The sequence below is a fragment of the Mustelus asterias genome, chromosome 3 (assembly GCF_964213995.1).
Source record: "Mustelus asterias chromosome 3, sMusAst1.hap1.1, whole genome shotgun sequence".
Lineage (NCBI taxonomy): Eukaryota > Metazoa > Chordata > Chondrichthyes > Carcharhiniformes > Triakidae > Mustelus > Mustelus asterias.
The window spans coordinates 96070623-96093933 of NC_135803.1; the positions used below are offsets into that span (position 1 = coordinate 96070623).

The 23311-nt window shown below is 46.7% G+C and overlaps 1 protein-coding gene across 1 annotated transcript in view; it reads right to left on the bottom strand.

Annotated features, from left to right (window-relative positions):
• The window catches only part of dag1 (dystroglycan 1), a 116518-nt gene extending 115364 nt beyond the window's left edge, over positions 1-1154 (bottom strand). Inside the window, exon 1 of the mRNA XM_078209379.1 lies at positions 1017-1154. The gene's annotated coding sequence lies outside the window, so the exon portion shown is untranslated. The remainder of the gene's footprint in view (positions 1-1016) is intronic.
• Between the last annotated feature and the right edge of the window lie 22157 nt (positions 1155-23311).

Here is a 23311-nt window from a genome sequence, read left to right on the forward strand (position 1 = left end):
TCCCCCACCCACTGGCAGAGACAGTCACCCTCCTCCCTCCCCCGACAGACACAGGCACCCCCCACCCACCACCACACCGGCACCCACCACCCCCACCCACCACACCGGCACCCACCACCCCCACCCACCACACCGGCACCCACCACCCCCACCCACCACACCGGCACCCACCACCCCCACCCACCCCACCGGCACCCACCACCCCCACCCACCCCACCGGCACTCACCCCCAAGCACCCACCCACCCCCCCCCCCCACCGGCACTCACCCCCAAGCACCCACCCTCTCCCCCCCCCCCCCCCCCCCCACCGGCACCCACCACCCCCACCGGCACTCACCCCCAAGCACCCACCCTCCCCCCCACCCCCCCCCCCAAGCACCCACCCTCCCCCCCACCCCCCCCCCCAAGCACCCACCCCCCCCCCAAGCACCCACCCTCCCCCCCACCCCACCCCCCCCCCCACCGGCACTCACCCCCAAGCACCCACCCTCCCCACCGGCACCCACCCCCAAGCACCCACCCTCCCCCCCCACCGGCACCCACCCGCCACCACACCCACCCCACCAGCACCCACATCCAACCTCCCGGCACAAGCTCCTCCACCACTTTCCCCCTCTGCCATGGACAGCTCCGTGCAAACACAATCCACGTTTGCATTCAGGTGCTTTGCCCCCGGTTTTGCTCACAGAGGGAACAGTGTGAAGAGAGCCGGACCACCCACTCTGGACGATGCCAAGGCTGCTGTGGGGATCGCTACCCGGCCCAGCCCGGCTCCTCAAATCCGGGGAGTTGGCAAAACTTGCACCGGGCTGGAGGTCACTTTGAAGCAACGGCGGCGGCCTACTCCCGGGATGGAGGGAGGGGGTGGTCTCAGAGCTGAAGCCGGGGCGGCAGCTGATCAGAGCGGGTGCTCTGGCCGCGGTCCAGGAGCTGAGGGCAGAGGGGCGCGGACTCGGTTTAAAGGGAAACTCTGCTTCGCGCACAGGCCTGGGCCTCAAGCCTGGACCTTCCCTACCTGATGGCTGGTGCAACAAACGCTTCTTCCCTCGGCCGCTGCGGGCTTATCTCCGGCACCGAGCGCAGTCTCCCAGCCGGCGCGGCCGCTACATCCATTCCACTCGCAGCCGCGACTGCGCGGACTGCAGCTGCGGCCCTGAGTATCTCCACCCTGCCGCCGGATCCACCAATCACAGCCGCATTCTCCCTCCAACACCCGCCCCGCCGCCTGTCAATCAGAGCCGTGCAGCCAATCCCCGCCCCGTCAATCAAACAGGCGCGTCCAATCGGAGTCCGCCTCCCCTGATATTAACCAATCACAAGCCAGGATCTGCGACTAAGGGCCGCCCTTCCCAGCGTCAGTCACCGCCCGCCAGCCAATCCCGTGTCAGAATGCCCCGGTTGACAGCTCCAATTGGTCACTGCGATCCTGTCACTCATCGACCAAGGACCAATCCGGAGGCTGACCCGGGCTCTGGTGGTGACCAATCAGCAGACTCCTTCAGCAAAACGATCGACTCGGACTGGCTCTCCCTTGGTCAGTGTTGTCCTGTTTCTGTCCCGAGGGTAGGCCGCAGTTGACCTCTCACTCCTCAGGCACTGGGCGCTAAAATACTACGTTCTGATGAAAGATCAAATGTTAACTTTGCTTTTGCCTCCACAGATGCTGCCTAACCTGCTGAGTATTTCCAACATTTCCCTTTTTTAAAGGCAAAATACTGCAGCTGCTGGAATCTGAAACAAAAACAGAAAATGCTGGGGAAATAGTGAGTTAACTCACCTCCTGACTCCCCAAAAAGCCTGTCCACCATCTACAATGTGGAGATGCCGGCGTTGGACTGGGGTAAACACAGTAAGAAGTTTAACAACACCAGGTTAAAGTCCAACAGGTTTATTTGGTAGCAAAAGCCACACAAGATAAACACAAAATAAACCTGTTGGACTTTAACCTGGTGTTGTTAAACTTCTTACTGTGTTCACCATCTACAAGGCACAAGTCAGGAGTGTGATGGACTACTCCCCACTTGCCTGGATGGGTGCAGCTCCAACAACCCAAGAAATTCAACACCATCCAAGACAAAGCAGCCCACTTGATTGGCACTTCAGTCACAAACATTCACTCCCTCCACCACCAGTAGCAGCAGTGTATTATCTACAAGATGCACTGCTACAATTCACCAAAGATCCTTAGACAGCACCTTCCAAACCCACAACCACTTCAATCTAGAGGGACAAAAGCAGCAGATCTATGGGAACACTACCACCTGCAAGTTCCCCTCCAAACTATTCAGCATCCTGATTTAGAAATAAATTGACGTTCATTCATAGTCACTGGGACAAAATCCTGGAATTCCCCCCCTAGATGCATTGTGGGCCAACCCACAGAACATGGACTGCAGCAATTCAAAAAGACAGCTCACCACCACCTTCTCAAGGGCAACTAGGGAATGGCAATAAATGCTGGCCAGCCAGGGACGTCCATGTCCCACAAATGAATAAAAAAACCTCAACATCTGTGGAGAGAGAATAGAGCCAATGTTTTGAATCTGGATGACTGTCAGAGCTGATGAAGGGTTATCCAGATTTCCTTTCAAACCATTGGGATTTTTTACCCAGCCATTCATTGACTTTTGGCAAACCACAATCAGTTCGGTGGAGAACGGGGCAGAGAAATCTCACCCAAATTGTGGATTGACAATGCCTTGGCTGCTGAGGACAGGACCCACCCCACCAAATGGGACAAAGGGAGAGTGCACTAAATCCCCTAAATTTAAACTAGGAGCTGAATAGGATCTACTTGCCATGAAGGGAGTGCACCAAAGTTCACTAGAGTAATCGCAGGGATGGCAGGATTGTTTTATGAGGAGAGATTGAAGAAACAAGGCCTGTATTCTCTAGAGTTTTGAAGAGTGACAGGTGATCTAATTGAAACTTACAACATGATGGGCGGATTCAGAAAGAGGCCATTCAGCCCATCATGTACACTGAATCATAGAATCATAGAGCACAGAAGAGGCCTTTGAGCTCATCAAGTTCACAGCAACACATTAGAAACACCTGAACTCCCACTAATTCCATTCTGCCAGCATTCAGCCAATAGCCTTGAATGTTATAATGTGCCAAGTGCTCATCCAGATACTTCTTAAAGGATGTGAGGCAACCCACCTCTCCCACCCTTCCACACAGTGCATTCCAGACCATAACTACCCTCTGGGTTAAAAGGTTTTTCCTCACAGCCCCCCTAAATCTCTTGCCCCTCGCCTTGAACCTATGTCTCCCGGTGACTGACCCTTCAATTAAGGGGAACAGCTGATCCTTATTACTCTGTCCATGTCTCTCATAATCTTGTACATCTTGATCAGGTCGCCCCTCAGTCTTCTCTGCTCCAACGAAAACAACCCAAGCCTATCCAACCTCCCTTCATAACTTAAATACTTTGCACCCCCTCCAGTGCAATCACATCCTTCCGATAATGTGGCGACCAGAACTGGGCACAGTAATCTATGTGTGGCCTTACCAAAGTTCTATACAACTCCAATATGACTTGCCTGCTTTTGTAATCTATGCCTCGATTGATAAAGGCAAGTGTCACATATGCCTTTTTCATCACCCTGCGAACATGTTCTTCCGCTTTAAGAGATCCGTGGACAAACATGCCAAGGTCCCTTTGTTCCACAGAACTTCCTAGTGTCCTACCATTCATTGAATACTTTCTTGTCAAATTTTTCCTTCCAAAGTGTATCACCTCACACTTTTCAGAGTTAAATTCCATCTGCCACTTATCTGCCCATTTTACCATTCTGTCTATGTCTTCTTGTAGCCCAAGACACTCCACCTCTCGGTTAACCACCTATCCAATCTTTGAGTCTTCTGCAAATTTACTAATCCTACCCCCCACCATAGCCATCAATGTTATTTATATAAATGACGAATGATAGGGGCCCCAACACAAATCCCTGTGGTATGCCACTTGACACTGGCTTCCAGTCACTAAAGTAGCCTTCTGCCATCACCCTCTGTGTCCTACAATTGAGTAAGAAGTTTAACAACACCAGGTTAAAGTCCTGTGTTTACTGTGTTTACCCCAGTCCAACGCCGGCATCTCCACATCATCCTACAATTGAGCCAATTTTGAATCCACTTTATCAAATTACTCTGTACCCCATGTGAATTTACCTTCTTTACAAGTCCCCCATGTGGGATCTTGTCAAAGGCTTTGCTGAAATCCATTTAAACCACATCAACTGCACTACCCTCATCTACACACCTGGTCACTTCCTCAAAAAATTAAATCAAATTTGTTAGGAGTGACCTCCCTCTGACGAAGCCATGCTGACTATCCCTGATCAAGCTTTGCCTCTCCAAGTGGAGATAGATGCGCTCCTTCACAAGTTTCTTTAACTGGCCGAAAAAGAGAAAAAAGAAACTAGCTCCTCATTTCAATCCCATTTTCCAGCTTCTGGTCCATAGCCTAGCAGGTTAGAGCATTTCAGGCAGGCTAAATGTGGACAGGCTGGATATTTCCCCTGGCTACACAAGGCCCACAAAACACAGTCTCAAACAAAAGGGCAGACCATTTAATCATTGAGCATGTTCAAGACAGAAATTGATACATTTCTGGATGCCTGGGATGGGGGATAGTGCAGGAAAGTGTCATTGAGATAGATGATTGGTCATTATCCCATTGAAGGGGGGAGCAGACATGACAGGCCAAATTACTTACTCTTGCTTTTTTGTTCCTATGATGTGTGTGCAGGACCCATGTCCTCTAACCAACCCTGATTCCTCTTCTGCTCATGCTCTCCTAAACAGCCATGATCGCTTTATTCCCCTGCACCAACACCAGACCTGCACAGTCTCATCTACTGGTTGGTGCCAGCACCCAACCTTCTATCTGGCAGCAGTCAGTATAGAACTCAACTCTACCTCACCAACACCTTTCTCGACCATCTATTGCCCCTGATTTATCACACTACTTGACTGTCATTCCATATGGGATGATTAGAAATATCCGCCAATGAAGTATTTGAAGGCTGAAAACATTCCCTGATGCAATTCTGTTACGGAGCCACAGATTCCACCTCTCTCCCTCACCCGCTTTGAGGCCAAACCAGACCTTTGTAACTTTGCTTCCCTTTTTACCCCTTAGAATAATTTCCCACTCCATATCCTCCCAGCCCCAAGACTAACTACTTTTGCCAACTCCTATCTCCACCCAAAGCTGTGCAAGTTAAGTTGATTGGCCATGCTAAAATGCCCCTTAGTGTCAGGGGGATTAGCAGGGTGAATACATGGGTTACAGAGATAGGACCTGGGTAGGATTATTGTTGGTGCAGGCTTTATGGGCTGAATGGTCTCCTTCTACACTGTATGGAATCTATGATTCACCCCGGCTCAGATCTTCTGCTGTTGAAACTGTCATCCATGCAATCATGCTTCAACTCCAATGCTCTCCTGGCTAGCAAGCCATCTTCTGTAAACCTGAACTCATTCAAATCTTTACTGCCCCTATTCTAACTTGTACCTGAGACTCTATCACCCATCACGCCTGTGTTCGCTGACCCTGGTAAACCCAACCTCGATTTTAAAATTATCAAACTTTGTTTTTAAACCACTCCACGGCTCTGTCCCTGCCCATCTCTGTAATCTTCTCAAGCTGCACAACCCATCTGGGCGGCACGGTAGCACAGTGGTTAGCACTGCTGCTTCACAGCTCCAGGGACCTGGGTTCGATTCCCGGCTTGGGTCACTGTCTGTGTGGAGTTTGCACATTCTCCTCGTGTCTGCGTGGGTTTTCTCCGGGTGCTTCGGTTTCCTCCCACAGTCCAAAGATGTGCGGGTTAGGTTGATTGGCCATGCTAAAATTGCCCTCAGTGTCCTGAGATGCGTAAGTTAGAGGGATTAGTGGGTAAATATGTCGGGATATGGGGGTAGGGCCTGGGTGGGATTGTGGTCGGTGCAGACTCGATGGGCCGAATGGCCTCTTTCTGTGCTGTAGGGTTTCTATGATTCTATGATTCTTCCAATTCTGCTGTTTTGCACATTCCCAATTTTTCATTGCTCTGCTACGCCACTAGACACTAAGTTTTTGTATTTCCTATCTAAACCTTGCTACCTTTCTCCCCTCCTTTATGAAATTCCTTAAAGCCTACCTAGAGTTATAGAGTCGTACAGTGCAGAAAAGGCCCTTCGGCCCATCGAGTCCGCACCAACAATAACTACCACTAAAGGCATGCTAATCCCTGCACTTGTCCCATATCATTGAATGTTATGATATTTCAAGTGCTCATCCAAATATTTTTTAAAGGTTGTAAGGTTTCCGGCCTCCTCCACCTTCCCAGGGCATTCCAGATTCCCACTACCCTCTGGGTAAAAACGTTTTTTCTCGAATCCCCTCTGAATCTCTTGCCCCTTACCCTAAAACTATGCCCCCTTGTGTTTGACCCCTCAACCAGGGGAAACAGCTGCTCCCTACTCACCCTGTCCATACTCCTCATAATCTTATACACCTCAATCAGGTCCCTCCTCAGCCTTCTCTGCTCTAAAGAAAACAATCCAAGCACATCTAGCTCTTCTTACAGCTCAAATGCTCCATTCCAGTTAAACATCCTGGTGAACCTCCTCTCTACCCCCTCTAGTGCGGTCACAACCTTTCTATAGTGAGGTGAGCAGAACTGCACACAGTACTCCAGCTGTGGCCTAACCAACATTTTGTACAACACCAATACAGCTCTGACAAAGGGTCATCCAGACTTGAAACATTGGCTCTATTCTCTCTCCACAGATGCTGTCAAACCTGCGGAAATTTTCCAGCATTTTCTGTTTTTGTTTCAGTTTCCAGCATCCACAGTATTTTGCTTGTACCAACATTACCTCCTTGCTCTTAGGCTCTATGCCATGACTGATAAAAGCAACTGTCCCATATGCCTTTTTAACTATCCTATTCACGTGTCTGCTGCCTTCAGAGATCTTTGACTGTTTTTTCTATCTGTGGCTCAATGTCAAACTTTGTTTGTTGATGCTCTTGGGAAGCACTTTGACACGTTTTACTAAGTTACAGGTGCTATATAAATAACAACAAACTGAAACTGTCCAACCATATGACTATTTCTACATAGTTACATCCTGTGCGACTCTGGCTCCTCTCTCTTTGATATCGAGAGCCCAGACAGAGGGTGGTAGGGGTCTGGAACTCACTGCCTAAAAGGCTGGTAGAGGTGGAATCCCTCAACACATTTAAAAGGTGTCTCGATATGTACCTGGTCTGTAACCTCCAGGGCTACGGACCAAGTGATGGAAAAAGACTGAGGGGCTCTTTTATTGGCTGGCACAGACATGATAAGAAGAATGGCTTCCTTCTGTGCTGTAAAATTTTCTACATTTTTCTAAATTGTATAAATGTCTGAAAATGAGGAATGTGCAGGGATGTTGGGTGAGGGCAGGGGAGTGGCAGTACATGAATTGCTCCTTAGGAGAGCGAACAATGGTCACAATGAGCCGAATGGCTTTCCTTGGTGCTATAACAATTCCATGAACTGACCCTGTTGGATCAGCCTTGTTGGGTACAAGGGAATGTTGCATCTTCTTTTAAAAGTGGATCTTGCTTGTTCAGTCCATGTTAGAGGACATTTCCAGCTTCTGTCAGTGGACAGACTCCATTCAATGGGCTGTTGATCTTTATCCATCTCTTGCCTCCCTGTAGCTCTGAATCCTTAAAAGTGCCGCAAAACATCCTCTCCAAGAAATAGCTACACTTTATTGCATATGTATTGAAAATGTTTTAAAAATAGAAGTTTTTCTTCCTTTACGTAGTTTCAGAATTAAAGCCTGGAGATGAGCCATGTACAAGATCAAGCTGGTTGATCTGGAAGTCATTCAGATAAGAAATTAGCTTGACAGCTTGGTTTAGTAGTTTCACTGTCAACTTTGGGGATCTCTGAAGATGGTACGTTCATTTCACACTCCAAGACCCTAACATGTAATATTCTAAGTGTGGGGCTGTGAACTGTGGCTCAGTTAGTAGCACTGTTGTCTCTTGAGTCAGAAAGTTGTGGTTTCAAGTCCCACTTCCAGAACCTGAGTACAAACATCAAGACTGACACTCCAGAAGGCACTGTCTGCTCCCATGGCTGGATGTAAAAGAGCCTAAGGTCCATAACAATATTTATCCTTTAGTGAACATTAGAGAAACAGATAATTTGTTCATGCTTGTGGGAGCTGGCTGTGCACAAATTGGTTGCTGCATTCCCTATATCACAATAGTGAATACATTTCGTAAGAACTTCATTGGCTGTGAAATGCTTTGGAACATCCTGTGGTGATGAAAGCAACTTTATAAATGCGAGTTCTTCCTTTCGACCTTTAGAACCTTCGGCGCAGTGTTGAAGAGTGCTGTATCGTTGACAATGCGTCTTTTGGATGAAATGTTCAATCAAATCATAGTCCGACAATTTGGACAGCGTAAAGGCTCCCATGGCATTATTCAAAGAGGAGAATGGAATGTTCCTAGGGTCCTGGACAACATTCATCCCTCTACCAACACTTGTCAAAACAAATTAACTGTTCACTTCACTCATCTTTGATTTGATTTATTATTGTCACATGTATTGAAAAGTATTGTTTCTTGCGCACTGTACAGACAAAACATACCATTTATACAGTACATATTGGGGGGTGGAATGTAGAGGGTGCAGAATATAGGTTGGGATTTTATTGGCACGTCCGCCCGAGTTTTGTATGATCCCGCCCGAGGCCAACAGAGAATGCCATTCTTCAAGCCTTGCCTGCTCCCGATTCCGGGGGCAGGCGGGCCGGTAGAATTCCGGCCATAGTGTTACAGTCACAGCTAAGGTATGGAGAAAGATCAGCTTAATAAATGGTAAGTCCATTCAAAAGTCTGATGGCAGCAGGGAAGAAGCTGCTCTTAAGTCGGTTGGTACGTGATTTCAGACTTTTAGAACATAGAACATAGAACAGTACAGCACAGAACAGGCCCTTCGGCCCACGATGTTGTGCCGAGCTTTATCTGAAACCAAGATCAAGCTATCCCACTCCCTATCATCCTGGTGTGCTCCATGTGCCTATCCAATAACCGCTTAAATGTTCCTAAAGTGTCTGACTCCACTATCACTGCAGGCAGTCCATTCCACACCCCAACCACTCTCTGCGTAAAGAACCTACCTCTGATATCCTTCCTGTATCTCCCACAACGAACCCTATAGTTATGCCCCCTTGTAATAGTTACATCCACCCGAGGAAATAGTCTTTGAACGTTCACTCTATCTATCCCCTTCATCATTTTATAAACCTCTATTAAGTCTCCCCTCAGCCTCCTCTGCTCCAGAGAGAACAGCCCTAGCTCCCTCAACCTTTCCTCATAAGACCTACCCTCCAAACCAGGCAGCATCCTGGTAAATCTCCTCTGCACTCTTTCCAGCGCTTCCACATCCTTCTTATAGTGAGGTGACCAGAACTGCACACAATTTTGTATGTGTTTCCCGACGAAAGAAGGTGGAAGAGAGTATGTCCACGGTGCATGGGATTCTTGATTATTGTGGCTGCTTTTCCAAGGCAGCGGGAAGTGCAGACACCGTCAATAGATGGGAGGATGGTTTGCGTGATGGGCTGGGCTACCTTCACATCCCTTTGTAATTTCTTGCAGTCTTGGTCAGAGCAGGAGCATATCAAACTGTGATATATCCAGAAAAGATGCTTTCTATGATGCATCTGTAAAAATTGTCATAGTGGACATGCTGAATTTCCTTAGCCTCCTGAGAAAGTAGTAGCATCATCTACTTGATGCATTGACAAAAACAGTGACTCTACTTTGGGATGTGAAAGGTACTATATTAAATTCAAGATTGTCTTGTATAATCAAGGAATTGGCAAACACTTGGAAACCAGAAAAGATGTGAGAACCTACATACCACATTAGGTGCAGTCATTCAAACCATTGTGTCTGTATTATAGTGGAATGATTGGATAAATTCTCTCATAACAGACTTAGTGTGTCCTCCAAGTCTTGGTGAATCTGGCAAATTTAGTCTTGCTAGGCATTGCATGAGATCAAATGTTAGGAGCCAGGAGTACTAACATCTTGCTAAATTCCGTATAAAGGCTATGGAGCCTTTAGTTTTGTCATTAAATCTGAATTCCTTAGATGAATTTTATGCTGTCCATGTCGAACATCACACCTCAAAAGTCCATATGTGGACAAAGTGGATCAATTCACAGAAAAATGTTACTTATTTAATGCTCGAAAGATTAGTTCTTGAAAGGGCATATTAACTCCACAAGGACTAATTCAAATGTTATCTTTCTGAAGTATTGTACTGATTCTGTAACAGTGCAGTATTTGGCAGGTGTTTATAAACATTGTAGGTAAATCTGATCAAGTAGTTTTGGCTGATATGCATTGGTATGTTGTTGTGGTATTTTCTGCCTTGCAGAAGAAACAAGTATGCGGTGGACTATCCAATTGAGCTCCAATGGACGGTATCCACAATTAATAATCCTTGTTATACTACTCCTCACAGTACATACATGGCTGTGGACTCAGTGTTGTGGGAAATGCTCTCTGTTTATGGAATCTGCTTTTTTGAGAGGACCAGAATACAAAGTAATGGGGAGGAAAGCCTGAACTACTGAGATATTCAGTTGTCAGGTACTTTCAAGGCTGAGAGAGTATTTTGGACACCTAGAAGAATTCATATTGAAGAATAGGAGGCTTGGGCAGGAAAAGGAGTTGAGGTCAAAGATCAGCCTTGGTCTTATTGAAGATGGAGCAGGCACGAGGGGCTATGTGCCCCACTCCTGCTGCAATTTCTAATGAACTTATATTTTTGGAACTGCCAGCAAGAATGAATTTCATTTTTTGGAAAACTGCACTACCAGAGGCTCTGATTTCATCTTGTAGATGATTTAGAGTCTGACTCTAGTAGTGTGTGCTATTTACAAAATGCAATGCAGAACTTCACCAAAGATCCTTGGACAGCACCTTCCAAACCCACAACCACTTTCATCTCGAAGAACAAGGGCAGCAGATATATGGGAACACTGCCACCTGCAAGTTCCCCTCCAAGCCACTCACCATCCTGACTTGGAAATATATCACCGTTCCTTCACTATCACTGGGTCAAAATCCTGGAATTCCAGCATTGTGGGTCAACCCAAAACACATGAACTGCAGTGATTTAAGAAGGCAACTCACCACCACCTTCCAAGGGCAACTAGGAATGGGCAATAAATGTTGGCCAGCCAGCAGTGCCCATGTCCCACGAATGAATTTTTAAAAATTATTTGGAACCTTTTGCCATGTGCTCCTCTGAACTCACCCTGCGGAATCTTGCATAAAGTAGAAAAAGTCTTTCCAGTCCCATTTGGAAAGAGTTGTACTGCATTTATACTATCATCCTCTCACATCAGAACTTGGTAAACAAATCTCATTTGACGCTCATCAAGTTCGGGTTCTGTACATTTACCAAGCTGGACCTTTTGAGGAAGTCAATAAGCTTCTCATTTCCCATGACTCCCAAGTTACTGGATAGTTACCAGGTTATAGTTTGTTCAGTGGCTTGTGGAATACATTATGGAACTATTGGCGTTTCCAGCGCAGAAAATGGCCATTGTGCCCCGTTACGTGATGACATGAGCCTTTGCTCGAATATCATTTCACTTTCCTCCTCTCTGCTCATAACCCAATGCTTCAAATGTCTTCCCTTAAAAGATGCAATGGCCTCTTCCTTAACGACACCATGTAGCAAAGGATTCCATAACCTAACAGCTCTACATAAAATTATTTCTCCCAATCTCTTTTGTTGCTGTCTTAATGATAATGTAAAATAGATTACCCCTGGCCAATGGCTCCCCAATCACTTGAAATTGTCTTTCTTGATTCAGCCTTCCTTTTGGCCTCCTTTGCTCCAATGGAAACAGTCCGAGTGGAGCGGAGTTTCTGCTTTGAGCACAATTGGCCATTTTACCCAGTCATTGGCATATCAGTGAACACACAATCTGCCACAAACCAGCACAATCAGGCTGTGCTTTAAAATGTCATTTCAAAAAAAATGTTGCCTTAAAATTTTTAAATTATCTTTAAGAATGATAATTTGTTGCAGTTGGTGAATACAGCTGAAAATGGGCTTACCACAAAAAATAAGCATTTTTAATCAGTGTCAATCCATCACCTGTAACCCCATCTTAAATGACTTAAGAATATACAAAACTTGTTTCTAGTTAGATTGGGATGCCCTAGTCCGGTCTTTAGTAACATTTTTTAGAATTGTTCACAAACTTTTAAAAACATATCGATTCATGACCCGTGTGCAAAAGAGCCAGCCTCATTTGAAAGCCTCCTCAAATGCTCATAAACAAGTGCAATTAGCAGAAACTCCTAATGTTGCTAAATTCACCATGGGGATGTGATTTGAGTGGGACCTGCCTTCAATTATGATGTTTTTAAAACTGGCACAATAGATCTCCGAATGCAATTTGCCCTTAAAATTCTGTGATTTTTTGGGATGGTTATGTTGATTTTGGGCAAACCAGCAATGGAGCAGAGGCAGCACACCAGGACTTTTCTCATCTCTAGTTTATACTGTATCGCTTTAACGTCTATTTATCCAAAATTACACACAGCAGCCTGACTATTTCATTGTACAAATTTATCATGCTCTTGTATTGTCACAAGAATTTGCAAAATGAAATTGATCTTTTTTTAATGAGTTTATCTGTACACTGATTTCAAAGAAATTATTTATTTGAACCCTTAGGTGTTTCCCTTTCTCTACACTCTTTATTTTTATTGAGTTTATATTCCTATTCCTCCTTCTGGGCACAATGCATGACCTCAGACATCTTGGCTTTAAATTGCACAGGTTGTCTGCTCATTCCACTAATCTGTCTACGTTCCTCTCATCTTTTGCAATCCCTCTTGATGCTTTTAAGTCCTCATATATGTGTGTTTATGGCCAATGTTGTGCTCCCAAGTTATCTATACATATGGTAAAGTAGACCCAGCATTGACCCCTGAGATGCACCACCTCCAACCCTTTTTCAATCGAAGAATATTCATTAAGCCCAACCTCAAGCTTCCTGTATGCAACCTCATTGAATACCTCCTGAAAATCCATATACAATATACTCACCATATTTACTTTATTGATACAATCAGTCAAGACTTCAGAACTATAGTTGCGATTCTCCCAAAAGTGCCGAATTGGCGGGAAAACTGTTCTAAATCCCGACTGTTTTGTCAGTTCAGCTTCTCACCCGAATCTCTGCGCTCTGTGCACTGCAGAGGCCCTAATCATGAATCTTATTAAAAATTATGTGGAGATGCCAGCGTTGGACAGTAAGAAGTTTAACAACACCAGGTTAAAGTCCAACAGGTTTATTTGGGAGCAAAAGCCACAAGCTTTCGGAGCCTTGAGCTCCTTCTTCAGGTGAGTGGGAATTCTGTTCACAAACAGGGCATTTTAAGACGCAAACTCAATTTACAGAATAATGGTTGGAATGCGAATCCTTACAACTAATCAAGTCTTAAAGGTACAAACAATGTGAGTGGAGAGAGCATTAAGACAGGTTAAAGAGATGTGTATTGTCTCCAGACAGGACAGCCAGTGAGATTCTGCAAGTCCAGGCAAGCTGTGGGGGTTACAGATAGTGTGACATGAACCCAATATCCCAGTTGAGGCCGTCCTCATGTGTGCGGAACTTGGCTATCAGTTTCTGCTCAGCGACTCTGCACTGTCGTGTGTCGTGAAGGCCGCCTTGGAGAACGCTTACCCGAATATCAGAGGCTGAATGCCCATGACCGCTGAAGTTCTCCCTAACAGGAAGAGAACAGTCTTGCCTGGTGATTATAGAACATAGAACAGTACAGCACAGAACAGGCCCTACGGCCCACGATGTTGTGCCAAGCTTTATCTGAAACCAAGATCAAACTATCCCACTCTCTATCATCCTGGTGTGCTCCATGTGCCAATCCAATAACCGCTTAAATGTTCCTAAAGTGTCTGACTCCACTATCACTGCAGGCAGTCCATTCCACACCCCAACCACTCTCTGCGTAAAGAACCTACCTCGGACATCCTTCCTATATCTCCCACCATGAACCCTATAGTTATGCCCCCTTGTAATAGTTCCATCCACCCGAGGAAATAGTCTTTGAACGTTCACTCTATCCCCTTCATCATTTTATAAACCTCTATTAAGTCTCCCCTCAACCTCCTCCGCTCCAGAGAGAACAGCCCTAGCTCCCTCAACCTTTCCTCATAAGACCTACCCTCCAAACCAGGCAGCATCCTGGTAAATCTCCTTTGCACTCTTTCCAGTGCTTCCACATCCTTCTTATAGTGAGGTGACCAGAACTGCACACAATATTCCAAATGTGGTCTCACCAAGGTCCTGTACAGTTGCAGCATAACCCCACGGCTCTTAAACTCCAACCCCCTGTTAATAAAAGCTAACCACTACAGGCCTTCTTCACAGCTCTATCCACTTGAGTGGCAACCTTTAGAGATCTGTGGATATGGACCCCAAGATCTCTCTGTTCCTCCACAGTCTTCAGAACCTTACCTTTGACTCTGTAATCCACATTTAAATTTGTCCTACCAAAATGAATCACCTCACATTTATCAGGGTTAAGCTCCATCTGCCATTTTTCAGCCCAGCTTTGCATCCTATCTATGTCTCTTTGCAGTCTACAACAGCCCTCCATCTCATCCACTACTCCACCAATCTTGGTGTCATCAGCAAATTTACTGATCCACCCTTCAGCCCCCTCCTCTAAGTCATTAATAAAAATCACAAATAGCAGAGGACCAAGCGCTGATCCCTGTGGCACTCCGCTAGCAACCTGCCTCCAGTCCGAAAATTTTCCATCCACCACCACCCTCTGTCTTCGATCAGATACAGTAAGAGTTTTAACAACACCAGGTTAAAGTCCAACAGGTTTATTTGGTAGCAAATACCATTAGCTTTCGGAGCGCTGCTCCTTCGTCAGATGGAGCGGAAATGTGCTTTCGATCAGATTTCGATCAGATAGCCAGTTACTTATCCAATTGGCCAACTTTCCCTCTATCCTACACCTCCTTACTTTCATCATAAGCCGACCATGGGGGACTTTATCAAACGCCTTACTAAAATCCATGTATATGACATCAACTGCCCTACCTTCATCAACACACTTAGTTACCTCCTCAAAAAATTCAATCAAATTTGTGAGGCACGACTTGCCCTTCACGAATCCGTGCTGACTATCCCGGATTAATCTGCATCTTTCTAAATGGTTGTAAATCCCATCCCTAACGACCTTTTCCATCAACTTACCAACCACCGAAGTAAGACTAACCGGCCTATAATTACCAGGGTCATTTCTATTCCCTTTCTTAAACAGAGGAACAACATTTGCCACTCTCCAGTCCTCTGGCACCATCCCCGTGGACAGTGAGGACCCAAAGATCAAAGCCAAAGGCTCTGCAATCTCATCCCTTGCCTCCCAAAGAATCCTAGGATATATTTCATCAGGCCCAGGGGACTTATCGCCCTTCAGTTTACTCAAAACTGCTAGGACATCCTCCCTCCGAACATCTACTTCCTCCAGCCTATTAGCCTGTAACACCTTCTCTTCCTCAAAAACATGGCCCCTCTCCTTGGTGAACACTGAAGAAAAGTATTCATTCATCACCTCTCCTATCTCTACTGACTCCATACACAAGTTCCCACTACTGTCCTTGACCGGCCCTAACCTCACCCTGGTCATTCTTTTATTCCTCACATAAGAGTAAAAAGCCTTGGGGTTTTCCTTGATCCGACCCACCAAGGACTTCTCATGCCCCCTCCTAGCTCTCCTAAGCCCCTTTTTCAGCTCATTCCTTGCTAACTTGTTGAGCGGTGTTCATTCATCCGTTGTCGCAGTGTCTGCATGGTTTCCCCAATGTACCATGCCTCGGGACATCCTTTCCTGCAGCGTATCAGGTAGACAACGTTGGCCGAGTTGCAAGAGTATGTACCGTGTACCTGGTGGATGGTGTTCTCACGTGAGATGATGGCATCTGTGTCGATGATCCGGCATGTCTTGCAGAGGTTGCTGTGGCAGGGTTGTGTGGTGTCGTGGTCACTGTTCTCCTGAAGGCTGGGTAGTTTGCTGTGGACAATGGTCTGTTTGAGGTTGTGCGGTTGTTTGAAGGCAAGAAGTGGGAGTGTGGGGATGGCCTTGGCGAGATGTTCGTCTTCATCAATGACATGTTGAAGGCTCCGGAGGAGATGCCGTAACTTCTCCACTCCGGGGAAGTACTGGACGACGAAGAGTACTCTGTCCACCGTGTCCCGTGTTTGTCTTCTGAGGAGGTCGGTGCGGTTTTTCGCTGTGGCGCGTCGGAACTGTCGATCGATGAGTCGAGCGCCATATCCTGTTCTTATGAGGGCATCTTTCAGCGTCTGGAGGTGTCTGTTGCAATCCTCATCCGAGCAGATCCTGTGTATACGGAGGGCTTGTCCGTAGGGGATGGCTTCTTTAACGTGTTTAGGGTGGAAGCTGGAGAAGTGGAGCATCGTGAGGTTATCCGTGGGCTTGCGGTACAGTGAGGTGCTGAGGTGACCATCCTTAATGGAGATGCGTGTGTCCAAGAATGCAACCGATTCCGGAGAGTAGTCCATGGTGAGTCTGATGGTGGGATGGAACTTGTTGATGTCATCATATAGTTGTTTCAGTGATTGCTCACTTTGACTCCAAAGGAAGAAAATGTCATCGATGTATCTAGTGTATAGCATCGGTTGAAGGTCCTGTGCGGTGAAGAAGTCTTGTTCGAACCTGTGCATGAAGATGTTGGCATATTGAGGTGCGAATTTGGTCCCCATGGCTGTTCCGTGTGTCTGGATGAAGAACTGGTTGTTGAAGGTGAAGACATTGTGGTCCAGGATGAAGCAGATGAGTTGTAAAATTGCATCTGGAGACTGGCAGTTGTCGGCGCTGAGCACTGAGGCCATTGCAGCAATGCCATCATCGTGGGGGATGCTGGTGTAGAGTGCCGAGACATCCATTGTGACGAGGGCCGTTCCTGGTTCAACTGCTCCATGTGTGCCGAGTTTCTGTAGGAAGTCCGTAGTGTCACGACAAAAGCTGGGGGTTCTTTGTACAATGGGTTTCAGCGGTCACGGGCAGTCGGGGGTGATGTCCATGATGCAAGCCCATCGCCACCAAGAGCAGGTGGTACAGTGCTGGAGACAGGGCTTTTATCAGGTCCGAAGTACAACAGCTCCGAGGGGAGGGGATCATCAAGGCCAGTACCAGCCCCTGGAGAGCCCAAGTAGTAGTTGTTAAGACTGGGGAGAAACATCGAATGGTCATTGACTACAGTCAGACCATTAACCGCTACACGCAGCTGGACGTGTACCCCCTTCCCCGCATATCTGACATGGTTAATCAGATTGCGCAATATTGGGTGTTCTCCACCATCGACTTAAAATCTGCATACCACCAGCTCCCTATCCGCCCGGAAGACCGCCAATATACTGCCTTCGAGGCGGATGGCCGCCTCTATCAGTTCCTTAGGGTCCCCTTCGGCATCACCAACGGGGTCTCGGTTTTCCAGCGTGAGATGGACCAATGGTAGACCTGAATGGGCTGCAGGCCACCTTCCCGTACCTGGATAACGTCACCATCTGCAGCCATGGTCAGCAGGACCACGACGCCAACCTCCACAAATTCCTCCACACTGCCACACTCCTAAATCTGACCTATAATAAGGAGAAGTGCGTATTCCACACACGCCGCCTCGCCATCCTTGGTTGTGTTGTGGAAAACGGGGTCATCGGTCCCGATCCCGACCGCATGCGTCCCCTCCTGGAACTTCCCCTCCCCACCACCCTCAAAGCACTGAGGAGATGCCTGGGCTTCTTCTCATATTACGCCCAGTGGGTCCCCAATTATGCGGATAAAGCCCGTCCGCTCATCAAACCTACCTCTTTTCCCCTGACGGCAGAAGCCCGCCTGGCCTTCGACCGCATCAAAGCAGACATCGCGAAGGCCACGATGCACGCTGTAGACGAATCCATCCCGTTCCAGGTGGAGAGCGATGCATCTGACTTTGCCCCAGCCGCCACCCTTAACCAGGCGGGCAGACCCGTGGTCTTCTTCTCACGAACCCTCCAAGGCGCTTAAATTCGACACTCCTCTGTCGAAAAGGAGGCCCAAGCCATAGTGAAAGCTGTACGGCACTGGCGCCACTACTTAGCTGGTAAACGATTCACCCTACTCACGGACCAATGGTCAGTTGCATTCATGTTTAATAACACGCAGCGGGGCAAGATCAAAAATGATGAAATATTGAGGTGGAGAAGTGAGCTTTCCACCTACAATTACGACATCTTATACCAGCCCGGGAAGCTCTCTGAGCCCCCAGACGCCCTGTCCCGGGGAATATGTGCCAGTGCACAAATAGACCAATTGCAGACTCTCCACAACGACCTCTGCCACCCGGGGGTGACCAGGCTTTTTCACTTCATTAAAGCCCGTAACCTGCCCTACTCCATTGAGGAAGTCAGGTCTATAACCAGACACTGCCAGGTCTGCGCAGAGTGCAAGCCGCACTTCTATCGGCCAGACAGAGCACACCCCATAAAGGCCACCGCCCTTTCGAACGCCTAAGCGTCGACTTCAAAGGCCCCCTCCCCTCTTCTGACCGCAACATATACTTCCTCAACATCATTGACGAATATTCACGTTTCCCCTTCGCTATTCCCTGCTCGGATATGACCTCGGCCACGGTCGTCAGGACCCGGCACAGCCTCTTCACCCTGTTCGGTTTCCCTAACTATATCCATAGCGACCGGGGATCCTCCTTTATGAGTGATGAGCTGCGACAGTACCTGCTCTCCAAAGGCATAGACTCAAGTAGGACCACCAGCTACAACCCCAGGGGGAACGGACAGGTAGAGAGGGAGGACGCGACAGTCTGGAAGGCCGTTTTACTAGCTCTGAGGTCTAAAGGTCTTCCAGTCACCCGCTGGCAAGAGGTCTTCCCTGATGCACTACACTCAATTAGATCACTCCTTTGCACAGCTACCAATGCTACCCCTCACGAAAGAATGTTTGTTTTCCCCAGAAAGCCCTCCTCGGGGACCTCACTACCATCGTGGCTGACGTCCCCAGGCCCTGTCCTGCTCCGGAAGCACGTGAGGACCCATAAGTCGGACCCCCTGGTCGAAAGGGTCCAGCTCCTCCACGCCAACCCCCAATACGCCTATGTGGCGTACCCCGACGGGCGGGAGGACACGGTCTCCATTTGAGACCTGGCACCCGCAGGTGCCCCAGGGACCACGACGACCCACAACCCCACACCCCCAACCCCCATATACAGCACGCCTGAGCCCCAGGAGCCGCCACCACGCACCCGACAATTGGAAGGGACTACAGACGACTCGAGTGACTACGGCCTGGCGCCTGAACCAACACCGCGGCCACCGGAACCGACACCACAACTGGCACTACGGCGGTCGCTGCGGCAGATCAAGCCTCCAGAGAGACTAAATTTGTAAATTTGTAATTCTGTAAATATCGTTCCACCCACCTCACCCCCGCTGGACTCTTTTTTAAAAGCAGGGGGTGAATGTGATAAACCACTGTTAGCTTATTGCCTGTGTGTGTGTGTGTGTGTGTGTGACATGCCTGGACATGCCCCTGCCGGCCCTGCCTGAGACTCCTCTCCCCCTGGTCCAGGTATAAAGGTGACTGCTCCCCACCCCCCTGCCTCAGTCACTGGACCAGTTCATCGGCATGGGTGTGCTCCAAGTCTCTTGTGAATAAAAGCCTATTTGTTCTTGCATACAAACTAGTCTTTGCTTGATTGATAGTGCACCACTGCCACTCCTGAGGACAGTGAGTTCCAGGTCATTACCATTCCCTGTGCAAAAAGATTCTTCCCCAACATTCTGATAAATCTCTTCTTCACCCTCTCAAGGACCCTCACATCTTTCCTAAAGTTCTCAAGGACCCTCACCAGAACTGGGTGTATTACTCTAATTTTGGCTGATAAAAGGTACAGCATAACTTCCCTACTTTTGTACTGAATATCTCCATTTATAAAGCCCAAAATCCCATATGCTTTGATAATCACTCTCTCAATGTATCCTGCCAATTTCAAAGATCTATGCAAATGCTCCCAAGTCCATCTGTCCCTACATACTCTGTAGAATTATGCCATTAAGTCTATATATTCTCTGCCTATCCCTTCTGAGAAAATGTAACACATTATACTTCTCAGTATTAAATTTCATCTTTCAGTTGTCTGCCCATTCTGCTAGCTATGTCCTGTTGAAGTCAATTTATATTATCCTCACTATTTGCCACTTCTCCAAATCATCAACAAATTTGAAATTTTACTTTGTATTCCTACATCCAAGAAATTTCTATACATCAGAAAACTAGAGATCTTAGTATTGTACCTTGGGGAACACCACTGTCTCGTACCCTGCAATCTGAAAACCAACACTTGCTGTTTTTTGTCCTTGTCAATTTTTTATCCAAGCTGACGCTGACCTTCCTATTTCACGAGTGACAATTTTGTTAACAACCTTTTATATGGTACCTTGTCAAAAACTTTCTTAAAATCCATGTGGATAACATCCTTGTTTTCCCTTCATCAACCCTCTCTTACTTCATCAAAAAAATTGATTAGTTTAGTCAAGCACAATCTATGTCTTACAAATCTAATTAACTGTTGATTTTTTTCCCTCTGATTATCATTACTAAAACTTCCACCACTGATGTCAAATTAAGTGGCCTACAGCTATTAGGATTATTCTTACACCCTTTCTTGAATAAGAATCCTCCGGCATCTTCTTGTATCTTGGGAAGATTATGACAAACTCTTCCACTTTCTCCACCCCAACTCACTCTAACAATCTGGGATGCAAGCCATCTGGACCAGGTGACTTATCTACTCTTAAATATAGTCAAACTTTCCAATACCTCCTGCCTCTTAATTTTCACCCAATCCACCTCCACCTCTACCTCTACCAATATTTTGTCAGCTTCCTCTTCCTTAATAAATACTATACAAAGCATTCATTAAGGATTCTATCCTTGCCGTATTCCTCCTAATAGGACTTGCTCCATCTATTACTACCTGCTTACTATTCACATAGTAAAAAGTCTCACAACACCAGGTTAAAGTCCAACAGGTTTATTTGGTAGCAAAATCCACTAGCTTTCGGAGCTCTGAAAGCTAGTGGATTTTGCTACCAAATAAACCTGTTGGACTTTAACCTGGTGTTGTGAGACTTCTTACTGTGTTTACCCCAGTCCAACGCCGGCATCTCCACATCATGACTACTATTTACATGCCAGTAGAAGTTTTTTGGGTTCCTTTTTTGTCGACTGCCATTCTATTCTTAGATTCTTTCTCTGCCAGTCTTCTTTACCTCTTCGCTTCTCCTCTCAGCCTATTGTATTTGACCTGCTTCTCACTTGAAGAATTCACCTGACATGCTTAATCCAACCTCTTTTTTTTGTTTCACCTGTTCTAAATTTCCCTAGTCATCCAAGGAGTCCTGGTCTATATCTGTTCATATGTGCCTTAATATGTCTTAATAAATGAGCCCACAATGTGTTTACCCAATCCTTCGTGAGAATCCCTATGTAGAATCCCTATAGAGCAAAAGGAGGCCTTTCGACCCATCGAGCCTACACCGACAACAATCCCACCGAGGCCCTATCCCCCACATATTTACCCTACTAATCCCCCTGACACTAAGGGTCAATTTAGCACAGCCAATCAACCTAACCTGCACATCTTTGAAGTGTAGGAGGAAACTGGAGCACCCAGAGGAAACCACGAAGACACGGAGAACGTGCAAACTCAACAGAGACAGTTAGTTACCCGAGGCCAGGATTGAACCTGGGTCCCTGGCGCTGTGAGGCATCAGTGCTAACCACTGTGCTGCCCTAATATCATTACAAAAAAACAACACACAGTTTTGCCGCTGTATTTGCCTGCTGGTTCCGGTTGCTTAGTGATATGTTGATCTCCATCTATTGAGAGCAACTATAAAGAGCCAGACTTGTCAAAGGGCAGAGTAACCTGCGCTCTGAGACAGCTGGTGCAATAATCCTGCCATCACTAAAATCATCTATTTCCACCTCCATTAACATTACCTGATTTTGCACTTGTTTCAGTTCATTTGCTAGTGAAACTCTCACTAGCCTGCATTACCTCAACTATTCCAAAGCACTCCTGGCTGCTCTCCTGCATTCTATCCTCCGTAAACTTGAAGTCATCCAAAATTTAGCTGCCCATGTCTCAACTCTCAATCCTATTCCCTTATCACCCATTCTCTTCATGGGTTTCTATTGCTCCAAGTCAGGCAAAATTTTGATTTCAGATCTCTCCAGAGCCTCACCCTCCCTGTCTCTGTAATCTCCTCTAACCACTCAATCCTCTGGGATATATGTACTCCTCTAATTCTGGCCCTTTGTACATTTTTAATTATACTTACTCCACCATTGATGGCCAAGCCCTCTGATGCTTTGGCCTGAACTTCTCCACCTCTCTACCTCTTTGTTCTCCTTTAAGAGTCCCTCCCCCCCACTCCATGTAGAAGGCTGCAAAAGAGGGCAGCGATCATGTCAACAGACCCAGGTTGACCATAGACCTCATCATTTCCCAAGTAAGGTTCATTCCATTACCCTCTGGGATCGCCAATTTTGAAGAGTTTGGTATTTCGAACCATAGAATCCCATTTGGCCCATCAAGTCTGCATCAACTCTCTGAAAGGAAAAGAGTCACCGAGACCCACCCTACCATCCTGTCCCCATAACCCCACTCATTTATTATGGCTAATCCATCTAACCTACATATCTTTGGACTTTTGTGCTGTGCCAGTTGCAATATTCTCATTCTCCCTCATTAGTTGGTCAGTTTGTTCTCCCAATTGATAGCTGGCATCTTCCATGCTAAGTGCATACCAGAAGCATCCAGCCTTTGTTTCAGGGTCTTTGTCAAGACCTAACACTCAGTTCTATAAAGAAGAGCCAGCCAGACTCATTCATTTTCCTTTTCACAGAACATACAACTTTACAGTATGGGTCGCCATAGTCCATTAAAAACTTCTCTCCAAGAGCAATGATTGCTCTTCATCTCTCTTCCAGACCATTTTTAACCAGCATGCAGCAATTGTATAGTGTTAACATAAACAGATATACAAAGGTATTTTAAGAAAGCACAGGAGAAATTTAAACAGGCAGAAGTTAGGTGAAGAGTTAGAGAAGGTGACTGAAAAATGAGTAAGGCAGAGGGTTTTAAAAAGAGAATT